This window comes from Mirounga angustirostris, unplaced genomic scaffold, assembly GCF_029215605.1.
Source record: "Mirounga angustirostris isolate CCGP_5_RB_7025 unplaced genomic scaffold, mMirAng1.0.hap1 SCAF_5, whole genome shotgun sequence".
Classification (NCBI taxonomy): Eukaryota; Metazoa; Chordata; class Mammalia; order Carnivora; family Phocidae; genus Mirounga; species Mirounga angustirostris.
In genome coordinates this window covers 75,575,322-75,593,463 of record NW_026991713.1, presented here as the reverse complement: position 1 = coordinate 75,593,463, position 18,142 = coordinate 75,575,322, and the positions used below count along the sequence as shown (strand labels likewise).

The window sequence follows — 18,142 nt, the reverse complement described above, 5'->3', positions numbered from 1 at the left end:
GTAACATTCCTAAAGCATAGCTTTGAGCATGACATTCTCTTGTTCAAAACTTTTGAGGGGCTCTTTTCTGTCTCTCAAAGGGCCTTCCTGGGGCGCCTGGGTGGCTCAGTCATCAAGTGTCTGCCTTCGGCTCAGGTCATGATCCCAGGGTCCAGGGATTGAGCCCCACATCAGGCTCCCTGCTCGGCGGGAAGCCTGCTTTTCCCTCCCCCACTCCCCCTGCTTGTGTTCCCTCTCTCGCTGTGTCTCTCTCTGTCAAATAAATAAATAAAATCTTTAACAACAACAACAAAAGGAGCCTTCTTCATAGTCTGGCATTCAGTTAGGTTGCTTCCCAACAGCCACTTCCTTTCCCCTTCCATTGTCAAGCAGCCTAGTTTTCATCTCATACTGTCTCTAATCAGTTTATTTTTTTTAAGATTTTATTTCAGGGCACCTGGGTGGCTCAGCTGGTTAAGCGTCTGCCTTGGGCTTGGATCATGATCTCAGGGTCGTGGGATCGAGCCCCATGTCAGGCTCCCTGCTCGGTGGGGAGCCTGCTTCTCCCTCTCCCACTCCCCCTGCTTGTGCACTCGCTCTCTGTCAAATAAATAAATAAATAAATCTTTAAAAAAAAAAAAAAGATTTTATTCATTTATTTTAGAGAGAAAGCGCACAAGCAGGGGGGAGGAGCAGAGGGAGAGGGACAAGCAAACTCTGCACTGGACATGGAGCCTAATGCAGGGCTCAATCACACAATCCCGAGATCAGGACCTAAGCCAAAATCAAGAGTCAGACACTCAACCAACAAAGGCACCCAGGCAAGCACGCAGGCGCTCTGGTCTCTAGTTTAATCCCATCTTTCTTGCCAGACTGATAAATTAAGGATGGGCTTCGTGACCTAAAGTGGTCTGATCACAAAGACCCAGATTTGTGTTTCATGATGTGAGTGGGGAGTGTAGGAGGAAAGTTAAATCTCTTCTAGGGAAGGTGTGATATGCAAATGTGAAGCCTGAACCACTGCCACCATTTTATTACCTTGAAGGAAGGAAGCCACACTGACAAGGAAGTCAACACTGAGGATAGACAGAGCATAAAGAACTGCAATGAAACGGAGCTAGAGTTCTGCTCAAATTATACCTAAACATCCCACCCCTAAAAAGACTTACGTGAACCAGCCAAATTCCTTTATTTCTTAGGTCCTCTCTGACCTATAACCACAGCATTGTGACAGAAAAATCATCCAAAAGCCAGATTAAATCTCTCTTCCCAATTCATCTCCCACTCCATGAAATACTTAAAAGCAAGCTAGCCTATATATCTTTTAAGTGCGTACTATGTACATTTGGTTCTAGAAACAAAATGTGGGAACACAGATGTGGGAAAAAAATAAACCCCCTCTTCCCCACAGTTTGCCCCTTTACTTTCTTTATTGCATTATATGCTCCAAAAATTTTTTTAAGAACCAATGCCAGTCACAGTACTTATAGCAACTAAAATTCACCTTAATTCAGCCCATCCTAAAAAATAATAGAAACAAAAATGCAAATATCTTTCCAGATAAAAACTTAACTAGGGTTCTCTCTCTCTCCCTCTTTTGTGCTTTAAGTATATTTTTCTTTTTCGGAATGTTTGTTTCATTTACTCAAAAAATTTTTAGAAAGCACTGTCCTTACTAACAAAAGTCCTATTCATGCCAGTAAATTGATAGATTTAAAGAAAAGGAGATAAGCACATGTGCCCTTGTATAAGTTTTTCCAGTTACTATGATAAATATCCCTTCTTCGCTTTCTTAAGGTCTTCATTTGGTTTACACGTATGAAACTCATGATAAGTATGTTTTAGGAGTAAAGTCATTTACAGAAGGTATCTAAAAGCACCAACAGCCAAAACACTGCAACACAATAAAAGACTGTCCTTGTTCTTATTACTCCACTACATGAGAAGAAAAACTGCAGACCTTCTCTGTGTTCTTTGCAGTTAGTGCCCGCACTGACCATGAAATGTTTACCCAGCCCCTACAATGGGAGACAGGAAAGGAGCTGTGAGGGACAAGTGTCAAATCTACTGCTGCTTCCAGATTCAGTCTTCCTAAAATATTATTCTCTTCCAGCAACCTGAAGACAGACAATCAGATTTTCCATCAGAGGTATCTTATACCATCTAAATAAATTTCTACTCTGCTATGTGACTACAAATAAATCAGATTCCCACTAAGACAGAGATCAAGAATTTACCTTATTTGTCACTGAACAGCCTCTGGTTTACTAGCTTCTTTCCTCCGTCTTCCCATCTCATTTGTCACCAGTGCTTTCCCCTTTCTTTCCCATAATGGGAAAAAAAAATTTGTGATAGATTATTTTAGCATTAAACTCCTCAGTTTCAAAGCTATTCTTTCTTTTCCCATTTCACCTTAATTACTGGTAGTATAAAGGATTTTGGTTTTTAAAAAAGTTGCTGCAAGTACTAAGAATTTAATTTTTATCCCTCAAATACTTGAGGTGGACAACGCCATTTCATTTATTTATTCAGTCTTTCAATCAATAATTATTTACAGAGATCTTTAAAGATGTCATATACTAAATCAGTGGCAATGACTTTGACATAAAAAAATGCTACTATGTTTCTCAGATTATTGCTCAGCTCATTTAACCACACAACTTCAGTAAAATGGTCACTCTGGCTTCTAATTAGTGACTAGAAATCAGAACTTCTATTTTTATTTTAAACTCTACCCCTCTGGGATAATAGGTGATCATTGTTTTCTTTAATGCAATCCTGTATTCTCCAGTTTTCAAAATGAGCATACATTACTTTTACAATTTAAAAGCCACAATTTTTGGGCGCCTGGGTGGCTCAGTTGGTTAAGCGACTGCCTTCGGCTCAGGTCATGATCGGGGAGTCCCTGGATCGAGTCCCGCATCGGGCTCCCTGCTCGGCAGGGAGTCTGCTTCGTCTTCTGACCCTATCCCCTCTCATGTGCTCTCTGTCTATCTCATTCTCTCTGTCTCAAATAAATAAATAAAATCTTAAAAAAAAAAAAAAGCCACAATTTTTTAAAAAGCACTTACTACCTTTTATTATTTCAAACCAATTACTTTATTTACTTCACTCCTGGTGGAATATTTCAGTGTGTAAAACAGACATTCTTCAGAAAGTCCTAATAAAATGTCTGGGGGAAAAAAAAACCCCAAACAACCTCTTATATGCGTACCAACAGGTAGCAAAACCAAATGGGCTCATCTCCTTTTGTTTGTCCTTGATTCTCTTCCTACTCTATTTTAAGCATCTAATAAAGTGTCTAAAAAGCATTTATTATAAGACAAGCAGGTTAATGCCTTGATTTTCTCTGAAAATATTCAATTTGTTGCTCTTGCACGATACCCTCTAAATCCAAATTTTAACTTTTCATACCTAATAGACAACAATGGGGAGTAAACAGTTGGGTCTCTCTTGGGTTCCCTTATCCTGGAAAGCTCTAATTCTTAGTCTCTTCCTAAATAAATAACATTACAAAGTTTTACTTGAAAGAAAAAACACATTTAGTCATACAAATACCCACAAAACTTTAAAGTTACTATTAGAAAATATGCAGATACTCTGGAAAATGTGAAGAAAAAAACAGACTTTTTAAAGAAAAAATATTTACAAAATGCATGTCCACATTTAAATCTGAATTTACAGAAGGTATCTCCTCAATTCTAAGAATCTTTTAAGGAAGCATAAAGTTTTATGTTGCTGTGTAAGGAAACCTTGGGTACACTGGGGAAAGCTCAAAGGCCTATAATCTCATCACAAAGCAGCAGGGTCAAAAGGCAGAGGTCAGGGAACAGGGGAACAGGGAATAAAACAGTTCCCACACTTGAGAGGAGACTATATCTCATTTCAGAAGACATTCAAAAACTATTCAGTTGTATTTACTAAAATAATAAAACCATTTACACTCTCCTTTAAGTCCCAAAGCAAATCTGAATTTTACAAAAGAATTTATTTTTAAAAGCAAGAAATTTAAGAAGTTACTTCTCTTACATAAAAAAAAAAAAAAAATCTCTCTCACACATACACCAATGGTTCAGCTGTCCCTCAAAGACTGACTTTCAGATAGATAAAAGCTGTCACCTGATCTATTCAACAGAGTTCAATGGGGCACAGAAATAAATACTAAATGTGCATACATGTCAACAGACATTTCACATCAAGGCCTCTGCCCCCTAATGATTCAACAAAGTAGGTCTACTTCTTGGCCACATTCAGAAAAAGCTAAATTTTTCTCCTGCTTTCTTCTTCATTCCAGGTAAGAGTGAATGTGATTTTGTTAAACTTTAGTAGGTGCAACATTTGTGCAAGAGACTTTATAATGACTCCTCCAGCAGGGAATTAAACCTGTGGGAGCTCCAGGGTCTAGGACACTTGTCTGGATATCTCTGTACAATTTTTCACACTCTAACCATAAAATTTGTGTTCCAAGTAGAAGAGAGGGTGACAGAAAGATTAGTAAGATCAGGAAAAGAGGATTTTTGGAGTAAAAGGTGTGATTTTTCTACTGTCTTCCACCCTCTATACACCCGTATTTTACACTCTCCCCACTGGCCCCTTCCACCAGGGACAAGACAGGTTACAAGTGGTTCATAGTAAATGAGGCCTGTCCATCCTTCACTGTGAGAAGTACACAAAATTTTACATTTAAGCACACACAGCTTTCACGTATTTATTTAAAATCAAATGGTAGCTAGGGCTGCCAATGGAAAAATAAGCATTGCCAGACAGGAGTGAGAACAACTAAACAAAATAACCTATTTTGGCATAATCACCTCAGCGGTACCAATGCTTGTGTTCTAATAAACTGTGAAATCACAGTCATTGTTCTCGTGAACAATGGCACAAAGCAAATGAAGTCAAGCTGGAAAGCTCATTTCCCTGGAGCTGAGCCAGAATATTTTGAAATCCAGACAAAAGTTTATTTATTAAGAAAAAGAATACACTTGAGACAAGAGATGGGAAACATTCTTAAACAATCTGTTATCTTGTTACCTCAGCCATTTAAATTTCCTTAAAGGTTAGGGTTAAAGTTGAAGCGAAGAGAAATTAACCTAGAAAATAGAACAAAACACTGCGGTCCTGGAAGTGAATCATCCATAATCTTTAAACCTATAACCAGCCCTAAATTTCTGCTGCTCAAGCTATTCCTATGCAAGTCTGTAGCTGATTCTCATGGAATTCCATTTGATATGCTGATGCCGATTCTTATAATCAGAGACTCATACAAGAGTCCGAGATGGTCACTCCCCTTCACAACAATTCCTGTCTCATCTACCTAGAGGGAAACAATCCTTCCTTGCTATTTTAGTCCCAATCTACAGCAAAAAGGAAAAAAAAAAAGAATATAAATTTATTACATAGAAAGAGTATTGTTGATCTAGCTGACTGTCCCTGTTTTCTCAAAGAACCATGAGAAAAGAAAAAGAAACTGAAGGCATACTAGAAACATAAAAGTATTAAACCTGAAAAAGCCATGGACAATAAGAAACTCTACCCAGTTTCTGATGCGGATGAAGGTAATTGGAGGAGTTAGACATTAAAAACTCTTCACTATCGATGACACTGGAAATTTTTATCAAAAGTATTTCTTCTTCTTTATAGAAAAGAGACAACTAAAAAAGCAATAGGAAGTGGCTTCATGAGGACTAACGTGAAAGTAAGGGTGATCTTTGAAGAAAGGATTAAGGGGGAAAAATGTACAAAAAGCCTGGTCTGAGCAAATTTGTGCCAAACTGTACAGAAGAATTAAGACTGTCAAAAACTGGGCACCTGGGTGGCTCAGTTAAGCCTGCATCAGGGCTCCCTGCTCGGCAGGGAGACTGCTTCTCCCTCTCCCTCTGCCCTTCCCCCCTGCACACATATGCACACGAATGAGCGTGCACTCTCTCTGTCAAATAAATAAAATCTTTAAAAAAAGATTGTTAAAAACTTATGTATCACTTCTACACTGTTTCCTCAAACTATAGAGTAAGTCCCTGTGTTAAATAAATGACTGTATGAACATGCTATACTGGAAAAGAAGACAAGAGGAAAGGGCAAGAAAACATGGTCTTCAAAGCAGAAACCTGGATTCTCCAGGCTCGGGCAGGAGAAAATTATGTAAAACAGGTGGATTTACATCCCAAGGCATTTGGGATCTAGAAAACAGACTACTTAAAAATATCTTTAAACTGGGTTTCACAGTTTAGAACCTATATCTAAGCATTCAACATTCTGGTCCTCACAGACGGGTTGAACTTAAAAGATTCTACAACTCTAAAATTATAATTTCACCTATTTTTATTGCACTCTGTACTTCAAAGCTCTTTCCAAGACACTGTCACATTTTATAATTGAGAAAAGTCTCTAGAAAAGTATCTAGTTGTCTAGACTAGCATAAGTGTTGAAAACATGTGTGTCCTCAGATTATGAACAAATTAAAAAAAAAAAAAACTACAGGGAAGAGAAGCAAATGGACTACTTTTGCAGTGGTATTCCTAAGAGAGTATGAATATGTGAAAACTATTCACAGCTCATCTGGAATAGTCGCTTAGCAGTAGCATTAACTAGGTATTTTTCCCATTATGTATCGGCTATCCACAATTACTGCAGTGTGCATATAATGCCACGTCTTTCTCTTCCATCCAATAAAAGCACGTGAGAATGGAACTGAGTGAGAACAGCATCGTGAGAGGGAAGACCTTGATTCCATTCCACTTATTTTAAAACTTGCATCATTTACAACCTCAGTATTTCAACTACTGTTAATAATTACTGTGACTCAGCTCAGAAACGGCAGGCAGGCCCACTAATGTGTCACCACCCACAAGTTGAGGACAGCTGGTCTAGAGGATCTGGAGGGGCAGCAAGGTGCAATGGAGCCAGAAAGCCTGGGAGGTAATCCCAGCTTTTAGTAACTGTGACTTTGGGGAACACCTCACATAAAATGAGGAAAATAACACCAAGTTATCGTGAAGACTAAAAGTAATGTTTATAAATCACCAACCACAATTCATGACTCCATAAATGTTAGCTATTTTCACGGCTTCATTGTATAAAGGTGACTTCCTAGAGCTACTTCTGACTTAACAGTGCTAGTACTTACCTTTGAAAGTCATTTAAAGAAAGCATTAATTCAAAAATACCTTTGTACCAGTGATGTATACAAGTTTATAAAAGAAAAATGAAAGGTATTAATTCAAAAAGTTCATGTTAATTAAAACAGTTATAATATTTAATTTAGAATCAAATTAGTAAAAGTCACAGATTCTTGGAAAAGGTGCAGGGATGCCTGAGAAAGGGACTTATCTTCATGATGTGCTATCTCAGCAGCATATAAAATATCTCCACTTTTTTTCCTAAAATTCTCACTTCTTAGCTCCTTACACTTGTTTTGTTTAGAAGTAATGTGAAAAGGGGGCGCCTGGGTGGCTCAGTTGGTTAAGCGACTGCCTTCGGCTCAGGTCATGATCCTGGAGTCCCGGGATCAAGTCCCACATCGGGCTCCCTGCTCGGCAGGGGGTCTGCTTCTCCCCCTGACCCTCTTCCCTCTCGTGCTGTCTCTCATTCTCTCTCTCTCAAATAAATGAATAAAATCTTTAAAAAAATAAAAATAAAAATAAATTAAAGTAATGTGAAAGGGACGCCTGGGTGGCTCAGTCAGTTAAGTGTCTGCCTTCGGCTTAGGTCATGATCCCAGGGTCCTGGGATCGAGTCCCGCATCGGGCTCCCTGCTCAACGGGGAGCCTGCTTCTCCCTCTGCCTGCCGCTCCCCCTGCTTGTGCTTGCTTGCTCGCTCTCTCTCTGACAAATAAATAAATAAAATTTTTAAAAAAAGTAATGTGAAAAAAATAGTTTCACATTAAAAATTTTTGGAATCTCTGGCTAAAAGGTCATTAGATAGTGCCGTTTTATTTTATTTTATTATTTTTTGAGAAAGAGTAGGAGGAAGGGGGCAGGGGGAGGGGGAGAGAGGGAGAGAGACAGAATCTTAAGCAGACTCCATGCCCAGCACAGGGCCTGATGTAGGGCTCAATCTCACAACCCTGAGATCATGACCTGAGCAGAAATCAAGAGTCAGAAGCTTAACCAATTGAGCCACCCAGGCACCCCTACATGTGCCATTTTAACAAGCCTGAGGCAGAACAGAACATTATACAAGGTAAATTGGGAAAAAAATATTTAGAGGATTAAACTTCATAGAAACAAAGGAACTGTCCTGGCTAAGTCCAAAACTGATGTGGGATACCCATGAAGAAGGAAACTATGATTGCAATTTCCTAAGATATTCCTCTAAAATCACAACTGAAGCTACAAGTAATCTTTAGCACAACATTTTCTGAAATTTCATAAACACTACCCATCATTTATGTGCCATCACCTGGCATTACTTTATAAACATGTTACAGGCTTAAAAAACAAAAACAAATAAAAAAACCTTGCTGTTACCTGCATACTTGCTTGCATAAAGTTGTTTTTTAAAAAAAGATTATTAATTTGTCATAGTTTATTTCAAGAGCGAATAGGCTAATAACAAATTACTGTAGCTCACCAGAAAGCTGATATGTACCTTTAAAAAAATTAATCATTCATCTACTCTCTTGCTTCTTCATCAATCTCAAGTTTCTCATTTTTTAAAAAACTCTAGTTTCCATTTTAGAAGTTAAAAAACCCACACATAAATCAAATATACTGATTTTTATTGCCAGTAATAAAAGGAAAAGGAAAAATATTTTTGTCCATCTCAAATTATCTCATTCACTTATTCAAACAATCTATTTGAGTCAATATTTTGGTCACTGTATATACAATAAAAAGGACAAAGGTCTTGCCCTCTAGTAGCCAACAATCTAATAGAGAAGCCTGACATTAAAAAGTAAAAGTAAACAAATGCATTTACATAGTATATTGTCAGGTGCCATTAAGTGCTATAAGGAAAATAAAGTAGGGTTCTTGGCAAGAGTGGGGCAGGCAAGGGGAGGAAGAACACCATTTTATACAGGATGGTCTGGGAAGGCCAATCTGAGGAGGTACACTTGTGTAGAGATCTAAATGATGAGAAGCCAATCTTGCAAAGATGTCGGGCTGCACTATCCAAGAGGGTAGCCACTAGTCACATGCGGCTATTAAATATCTCATTAATAATTTTCATGTTGATTATATGCTGAAATAATATCTTAGATACATACATAAAATATATCATTAAAATTAATATCACCTATTTCTTTTTACCTTTTTGAATGTGGCTACTAGAAAATTTAAAACTACATGTGTCTTGTATTATATTTATAATGGACGATGCTGGTCTAGAAAGAGGATTCCAGGGAGAGAAGGAAGAGAAGATGAACACGCCATGAGACAAGAAACAGCTGACTGTTTTTAAGGACCTTCAAGAAAATCAACATAGCAGGAAAGAGTGATCCAATCAGAAAATGTTGGAAAAGTAGGCAAAGACCAGATCATGAAAAGCTTTGCAAACCAGGGGGCTATAAACTAAATATGTGTCCCTTCCAAAATTCATATGTTGAAATTTAATCTCCAATGTGATAGTATTTGGAGGTGGGGCCCTTGGGAAGTGTAGAGCCCTCATGAATGGGATTCATGCCCTTCCTTATAAAAGAGATCCCACAGAACTCCCTCACCCCTTCCACACAAGAGGCCATCTATGAACCAGGAAGAGGGCCCTCCCTAGACATGGGATCTGCCAGCACCTTGAACTTGACTCCCAGCCTCCAGAACTGTGAGAAATAAATTTCTGTTATTTATAAGCCACCCAGTCTATGGTATTCTATTATAACAGCCTGAACAAACTAAGACACAGGGTAAAGAGTTTGAATCCTAATCCAAATACAAAGGAAGCTACTGAAAAATTTTACGTGGAAAAAATTATTCTAAGTTCCCACTGCCTATCCCATTTGTGGATAGTTGGCAGTATCATTCATACTGCTAGTATAGACTTCAAGAGATTATCTAATACAGTGATTTCAAACGGGTCCCTGGCTCTCTAAGGGCCAATGAAGATAATAATTGACAGTCCATGAATTGATACTAATATTTCAAAAAGCTTATTAAAAACTGTACCTTTCCTGTATAGGGAACTGCAAAGACTAATTGATTTTTTTTCCTTTCCTTGTGGCTGAAATTATAATTACTCAATTGGTCCTCATGTGGCATATGTGGTATGTATCAGTCCTTGTACTCTGTCATTTAGGATTAATTTTTTTTTTAAACAGATACATTTAGTTTTTCCACTCAAAAACAAGTTCAGACTCATGGAAAAGAGGAGTGGTATGTTCAGAAATCAGTCACTTCACTTAACCCCTTCGAAATAGATGAAAACACTGAGCCCCCAGATGTCCTAAGTCACAGGCCAGGATTGGACTCCTGGCTTCTGACTGTGCATCCAGCTCTAATTATAGTTTCACAAGCAATCATACATTCCTTTTAGAAACTATAAACTCATCTAAGGACAAATAAAAATTTATGCTAAGACAGATGATAAAACCCAGTAAAAAGAGCAAAGAGATTTTTTTTAAAAATGGAAGATTTATTTATGTAGTAAATGCCTTATATTTATATGGTAAAATCTTATCTTTATATATATTCACTAATAAATACAAAAGTAACATCATATATATACTCTTCTAATTTTTTGATGAATGAATAAAGGAATTCATTCATGCAAGAGACATTACCATAAAAAGAAACAATAATCAGGTTTGAAAGTCATAAAGACCGAGTAGTCCCCTTCTTAGTATCTTTCCTGTAAGAAGTTAAAAGATAATCTCATTTGATTATAAGGTTATCCATGTGGTCCCTACACTGGTAGATTTTACAATCTGTATGATATAGTGCATGTTATTAAGGAGGTGGCAAATGTAGTGGTTATGGACATGAATGAATCACGCCAGACAGACTTTTCAATCCAGGGCTCAGGCTTCTGTTCATTTGTTAATACTGGACACACCAGCATAGGGAGCTCAGGATGTAAGAAGACACTTATGTCCATCCCTCCTCCCATATACACACTATATGAACCTGGGTGAAGTACTTGAACTCCCTAGTCTCCGTTTCCTCACCTGCAAAACAGAGAAGATAATGCCACCTCCTACGGTGGTTGCCAGGATTAAATGAAGCAATAACTATGAAGCATTTACCACAGTGCTTGCCATGTGGAAAGCAGTACTGATTATTGCTATTTCGTTGTAGATTCTTACAGAATGGTGACTGTCACTATATACTCTACAACCTGACACACTGTAAACAATTAACATTGAACAATTAATCCAAAGTGTACTGGCTAGTTATGGCTTTCCTAAAAACAAAATTTAGGTTGTTATCAATCAGAAATGTTAAGGGTTTGGATATAATGGCACTTGTTTCCTAAAGTATCTTATGTAGGAAAACTGTCTCTACCCTCCAATGAATTTCAGAAGAGGAAAATGTTTTCTTCTCTATGAAGCCTCATGAAAGTTATGACTGATAATGCGCTGTATTCTAGACACTTTTATTACTCCAAGTATATCTGTAACCAACAGTGGAATTAGTAAAAGCAAAAGGATATACTCAGGAATTTCAGAACAGTCTGTCTTAATACCTCAGCAGATGTTACTTGTACTCCTCCAGCCTCTTCTGTCTCTCCCCATCCCCTTTTTCTTTCCCTTTCTCTTACTATTATCTTCTTCTCCAAAGACACTTATGTCCTTCTCTCGTCCCCTTTCCCTTCCTGTCTCATCGTCTCATATTCTGAGCTCCCTATGCTGGTATGTCCTGCATTAACCAATGGAACAGAAGCCTGAGCCCTGGGGTTATTACTGAGAGTTTAGCTGCACTCACTATTGGGCCAATTTCACTATAAAGAGTTTTATTCCCAGTGGCTTTTAAAATCAAGTTAGCACTGTATCATAGTAACTAGACCTTGAATCTTCTTTGGCCTCATTAGAATGGAGGCAGATCCTTTTATTTCTCCTTCCCCAGCCTTTCAGTTAACAGGCCAAACCTTTTAAACTCCCAAACATAATCCATTGTGGGCCAGACAGTGTGAAATGTATAAAAGGAAACCTCACTAAATTGGAGGCCAAAGGCCAGAAGGGGGAGCTCTCATACCGCATCACATGTCTTCATTTGCAGAACCCAGAAAGAGAGACCTTGCAAAACCAACTACCACCTCAGCCCCAGGAGGGAAGGTTTTCTCCTTGCCTGGCAACAGCCCGGCCAATAAGAGACTGTCACAACTCAGTGACACTGAAAGGCCACTACATTTTGAACTCCCAGTTTACCCCAATGGACTTTTTGTTTATAAGAGCCTCTCCTGACTCTTCTCTTTCCTCTATAAAAGAGGGGTACTCTACTTTCTTCTCCAGACTTGCCTATGGTTTTGCTGTAGCTTGCTTGCATGTCCTGTATCACAATTCTCCGCTATTCTTGAATAAACCCACTTTTCCTGGTAAAATAACTTGGCAGTTTTATTTTTAAGATTAACAATGACAAGATAACTAACAACTAAGATACTACCAACGGTGGTCAGATCAGGGCAGTTCTAACCCATAAAACCTGTACAGCAGGCCAGTTTTTAAAAGGCATACTTTAGCAGTCTTAACTAGGACATGCAGTCTGGAATAAAGACAAGCCTGAAATGCTTGTTAAACTCAAGTCAAGTTCATTTCTTTTGTAAGCTTAAATAAAATAACTATGGAGCATAGTGTACTGGATCAACTAGGCTCTAGTCTGCTGTCTGCTGCTAGTCAAATGTGTTCTCTGAGAGGGTCCTTAATCTCTCAGCCTTGGTTTCTTCACCATAAATGATGTCTAAGGTCCCTTTCAGAACTATTGTGGCATGATACAGTCAGTATCAACCAAATTTTGTACAACTGACCTTTGAACAACACAGGTTTGAACTACGCAGGTCCACTTACATGCAGATTTTAAAAACTAAATACAGTACAGTGCTGTAAATGTATTTTCTCTTCCTTATGATTTTCTTAATAACGTTTTATTTTCGGGGTGCCTGGGTGGCTCAGTTGGTTAAGCCTCTGAGGCTTGGTTTCCGTTCAGGTCATGATTTCACAGTGGTGAGATCATCAGGCTCCCTGCTCAGTGGGGAGTCTGCTTGAGAGTCTCTCCCTCTGCCCCACACGCATGTGTGCTCGCTCACTCTCTCCAAAATAAATAAATAAATCTTTAAAAAAATTTTTTTTCTGGGGCTCCTGGGTGGCTCAGTCACTTAAGTGTCAGACTCTTCATTTTGGCTCAGGTCATGATCTCGGGGTCCTGGGACTGAGCCTCACGTCTGGCTCCCTGCTTAGCAGGGAGTCTGCTTGTCTCCTTTCTACCCCTCCCCCCGACTTGCCCAAGCGCTCTCTCTAATAAATCTTCAAATAAAGTAGTTCTGTAGCTTATTTTTTTTCTTTAGCTTATTTTATTGTAAGAATACAGCATGTAATATATGTAATATACACGACATGTATTATTTGACTGTTTATGTTATCGGTAAGGCTTCCAGTCAACAGTAGGCTATTAGTAGTTAAGTTTTGGGGGAGTCAAAAGTTATATGCAGATTTTCAACTGTACTGGAGGGGTCAGCGCTCCTAACCCCCACCTTTTGCTCAAGGGTTAACTATATTTGAATTTAGACCATGGTCTCCACTGCCCCAAAGCTCTTCTGGAAACCACACCCAAGAAAACCAAAACTAAAAATAAATAGAGGCACCAAGAGATTTAAACAAGGGCCTGGGCAGGGATTGCACTCATCATACTTCAGTACTCCTCAGCAGAACTAAACCCAAACTACCACTGGAATGCTTTAAGAATATTCTGGCCACCACACAATTTGTGGACTCATATGTAAACTTTATACTCATTCATTTATTAAACACTACATATAAGGTACTATGAAAGAGAGAGGCAAAGACCATAAGCTCCCTCTTGGGGACTTGCATATTTACGTTACTTAAATAAAGGTCCTTAATTTCTCTGTTGCCTAAAAGATTTGCTGCTATAAATCAAGCCATGTAAATTCCTACAGCTAGGTCTTAGAGGAAATGAGAAGCAAAAAAGAAAATTTCAAAATGATGTCTGCCTTCCTACATGTCAACTAATTCCAACAACTTCTATTTACACCTCCTTTCTTCTTTATGCAATAATCAATTTGAAACATTTTTCATATATTTAACACTTAAAGAAAATGTAAATATTTCTACTTTAATATCTAAAGGGACATATTTGTTAATGGATAAAATGAATTTTAAAAATATACAGTGAGTAGGAGAAGCACAACAGCTAAGATGAACTAAAGAAAGGACAATAGGAAATACCAGTATATGGGGGGGGTTTTGTCTCTCTATGAAATATATACATACCAAAGAAGTCTTTTCCACTGCTGGTAAAGCTAGGCTTCACTAGGACGACTGTCTAAAAAACAATCTACAGGGGCTCCTGGGTGGCTCAGCCGTTAAGCGTCTGCCTTGGGCTCAGGTCATGATCCCAGGGTCCTGGGATGGAGCCCTACATCGGGCTCCCTGCTCAGCGGGAAGCCTGCTTCTCCTTCTCCCACTCCCCCTGCTTGTGTTCCCTCTCTCACTGTGTCTCTCTCAAATAAATAAAAATCTTTTAAAAAATAAATAAATAAATAAAAATAAAAACCAATCTATAGCCCTGATAACTTTATCATAAGGTATTAGTCTATTTAACTGTTACTTCATCATATGGCTTGTGTCCTTAATTTTATTTCAACCACCAACTGAAATAAATTTATTTCAACCAATAAATTTCAAAATTTATTCCACCACCTGCAGAATGTGAATTCTAAGAAAGTCTATAAAGCAATCAGTAGAATTTATATTTAACAGAAGTCAACTTAGACCTTCTACAGGCAGTGACAACTTGCTAAGAAACAGTGTGATAAAAATAGATCAGTTCCATAAAAGTAAAATAGAAACTTAACTATATTTAACTTTGAAATTAATGCAGCAAAACAGAAACAACCTCCTGACTAATTTGCCTAACTCACTGGCCTTGTGTCCTCCTCCCCAAATGAAGCTCTGTGGAAACAGTCAAGAAGATGGTTAGTTAGGAACATGACGCTACATTCTCTTGTTTTCCTCTCATCTTACCGGCCATACTTCTTAATCTCTTCAGTTGTTTCCTCTTCATCCTCCTCACCTCTGAATGTTGGGAGTGTCTCTAGGATTCACCCCTTGAGCTTCTTCTCTTTTCTTATCTATACTCACTCTCTGGGTAATGTCATCCAATTTCATGGCTTTCAATTTATGTCTATATAAAAATTTTGACCCCTGAGAGATTCCTTGCCTACTTGACATCTCCATTTGAATGTCTAATGGATATCTCAAACTTAACATGTCCAAAATTGAACTAATCTTGTCCCAACTGCTTCTCTATCAGTCTTCTTACTTCAGTAAATAAAGGTGCTTATAATTGTTCAGGCCAAAAATGTTACAGTTATCTTTGATCACTTTCTCTGAATATGAATACCATATCCAATTCATCAGCAAGTCCTGCTGGCTCTACCTCCAAAATAATCCAGCTTTTCACCACTTCACTGCTACTGCCTTGGTCTAAGCCAACCAACACCTCCCACCTCACAGAAGAGCCTCCTAGCTGGTCTGCTTCTAACCTTACCCCTAACACAGTCTACAAGGCAGCGCAGCAATCCTTTTAGAGAGTACATCAAGTCTCATCATTGTACTGCTCAAAACTTGCCAGTAGCTTCCCATCTCAGAGTAAAAGCTCAACAATTGCCCATTAGGCCCTACACAATCTCCCCTCCCCTTTCTCTATGATCATATCTACTACTTTCCTCCTCCCTCAGCTCCAACTACCTTGGCCTTACTGTTACCTGCACAAACTAGGCACTCTCCCACCTCATCTCCGCATGCACTGTTTCCTCTGCCGGCAGTGCTGTTCCCCAAGACAATCCTCATGGCTTGCTTCCTCACCTCCATCAAGGCTCTACTCTAAGTTCACCTTTTCTGTGAGGCCTTCCCTAACCATCTCATTTAAAATCTGCAACCCCACCATCCCACCATTCTTCTGGCACTACCCTAGTCTCATTTCCTTGCTTTATTTTCCCTCATAGCACTTACTGACATTTAGCAAACTATATATTTTCATTATTTGTTTACAGTAAAATGTAAGCACTATGATGGCAGGGAGTTTTGACTGCTTTGTTCACAGCTGTCCACACTGCCTGGAACACAATCTACACCTTAAGGCTTTCAAAACTCTTTATTGAATGAATCATCACCGATACTGAAATTACCATCAGACAAAAGTATCACTTCAAAACACCAAATATTATGAGCAGACATCTCAAACAAGCATCCACACTCATGCGTAGTATTCCAAAAGGAGAAGCCAGTGTCTAAAAAATGAATCAGAAATTAATTTTTTACTGCTTAATTTTGTTAAAGCCATCTGCACTGTGCCTGAAGAGTCCCAGGCCACACCTACAGGTGTTGTTTTAGCTTTATTAGGCACATAGACTTCAGATAGAAAAGAAAAAAATACAGGCTTTCTCCTTTCATCAGTCACTACTGACAAAAGGCCTCCAAGTGACCCCTTACTACAAATGATTAGGATGTTTAGGGGAGAAAGGACTCTAGAAAAATAAAATAATCCCTTCAATCCCCAAAGAGAAATCTCTCCAAATCTCTCTGCAGACATGTTTTCTAACTTCATATTCCTTAACAAAGCCATTCTTAGTATGTACATGAAATCTTAATTGAAGAAACAACATGATTATATAACTACACATACAGAAAAACCTGGTACTCATCCCTCCTTTCTAAAAAATCTTTAAAATTAGACTTACAGTTTTTGTTGAAAATGTTTTGCTGTGAGCCTGGCTTAAAAAGATATTTGCTTAGCTAAGACACGGGTTGATCAGTACTGTTATCTTACAGCTGAACACATTTGTTTACTATTGCTTATTATTTACTACATCCTTCCCAGTCCCCTCTATTACCCCCCAAAAAAGTAAAAGAGAAAACAAAAATACACACTGGTGCAAGCAATAAGGCATGCTATGTCCAAAGCAAGCTGTTCTGGAAAGCTATGACCTAAGTGTTTAACACTGACACAGATAAAGTTCAGGCGATAGATGTCACTTGTCTCATCCATTAACAACAACAAAAAAAAATCAAGATTCAGATCCCAAGAAGGCAAGCAGAAAGAAAGAGGCGTGAAAAAACGAAATGGGTCGCTTCTCCCTGGCCTCCTCCCGGCACTGCGCACTCATTACCCGCCCCGCCCCCCCATCATCCTTTAACGGCCCCTTTTCCCAGCACCGGTTCCCAGCTCAGCCCTGCACTGCGCCATCAAATGGGTAAAGAGCAGGGGCCGGTGCCCCTCCAGGAAAAGCCCGGCAGTAACACACGGTGCACCCAAGTGAGGGGAGAATGTCAAACTACTAAACTCAGAAACAGTGTAGGTGGTGTCAACAAAGCGTCGTGCCGAGTCCCAAGCGATCAAAGGTCCTCCCAGCTCCCGTGACACTGCCAAATAGACAGCATTCCAAAAGGTGACTCCACCGTCATCGCCGAACGCGAGGCGGGAAGCGGCGCAGACCGGGAACAGTCAAGGATGAAGTCCAACCAGCCTCCCGCCTGCACTCGCCCTGCAGGCCATCACCGCCTCGGCGGGCGCGACCCCCGCAGCCCAGCGGTCTCCTTCGCCGCCTCCCCCGAGGGGGCCTGAGCGCCGCGTCACGAGCCAGGGCTGAAACTTCGCAGTCTGGCGGAGGGGGGGGGGTGGGATGCACGGGATCGCGGCAAGGCCGGGGAGGTAGCGCGCCCGGTGACTCACCGGACGCCTCCGCGTGCAGCTGCGGGCGAGGGCGGGGGGACCGTGCCGGGCGGGGGCCGTGCTCTCGAGGCCGCCCCCGCCCCCGTTATTAATATCCCCGCGCCTTGGAGGCAAAGCCTGAGGCGGGCGCCCTCAGCGGCTCGACGCCCGCGGGCTCAGCAGCGCACCCTGCACGCGGAATAAATAACAATGTCATTAAATCGCCGCCCGGGCGCCGGTCCGGATGGAGAGCGGGCGCCGCCGGGAACCGACTTTGTCTAGGACCCGCCTCCCGCGCGTCCCCGCAGCGTCCCTGAGGGGACCCCCGCGCCGCCGCAGCCCGGCC

The 18,142-nt window shown here is 39.9% G+C and overlaps 1 protein-coding gene across 4 annotated transcripts in view; it reads right to left on the bottom strand.

Annotated features, from left to right (window-relative positions):
• Nucleotides 1-18,142, bottom strand: part of DENND5B (DENN domain containing 5B) — a 188,972-nt gene that overhangs the window by 170,389 nt on the left and 441 nt on the right. The window lies entirely within an intron of this gene.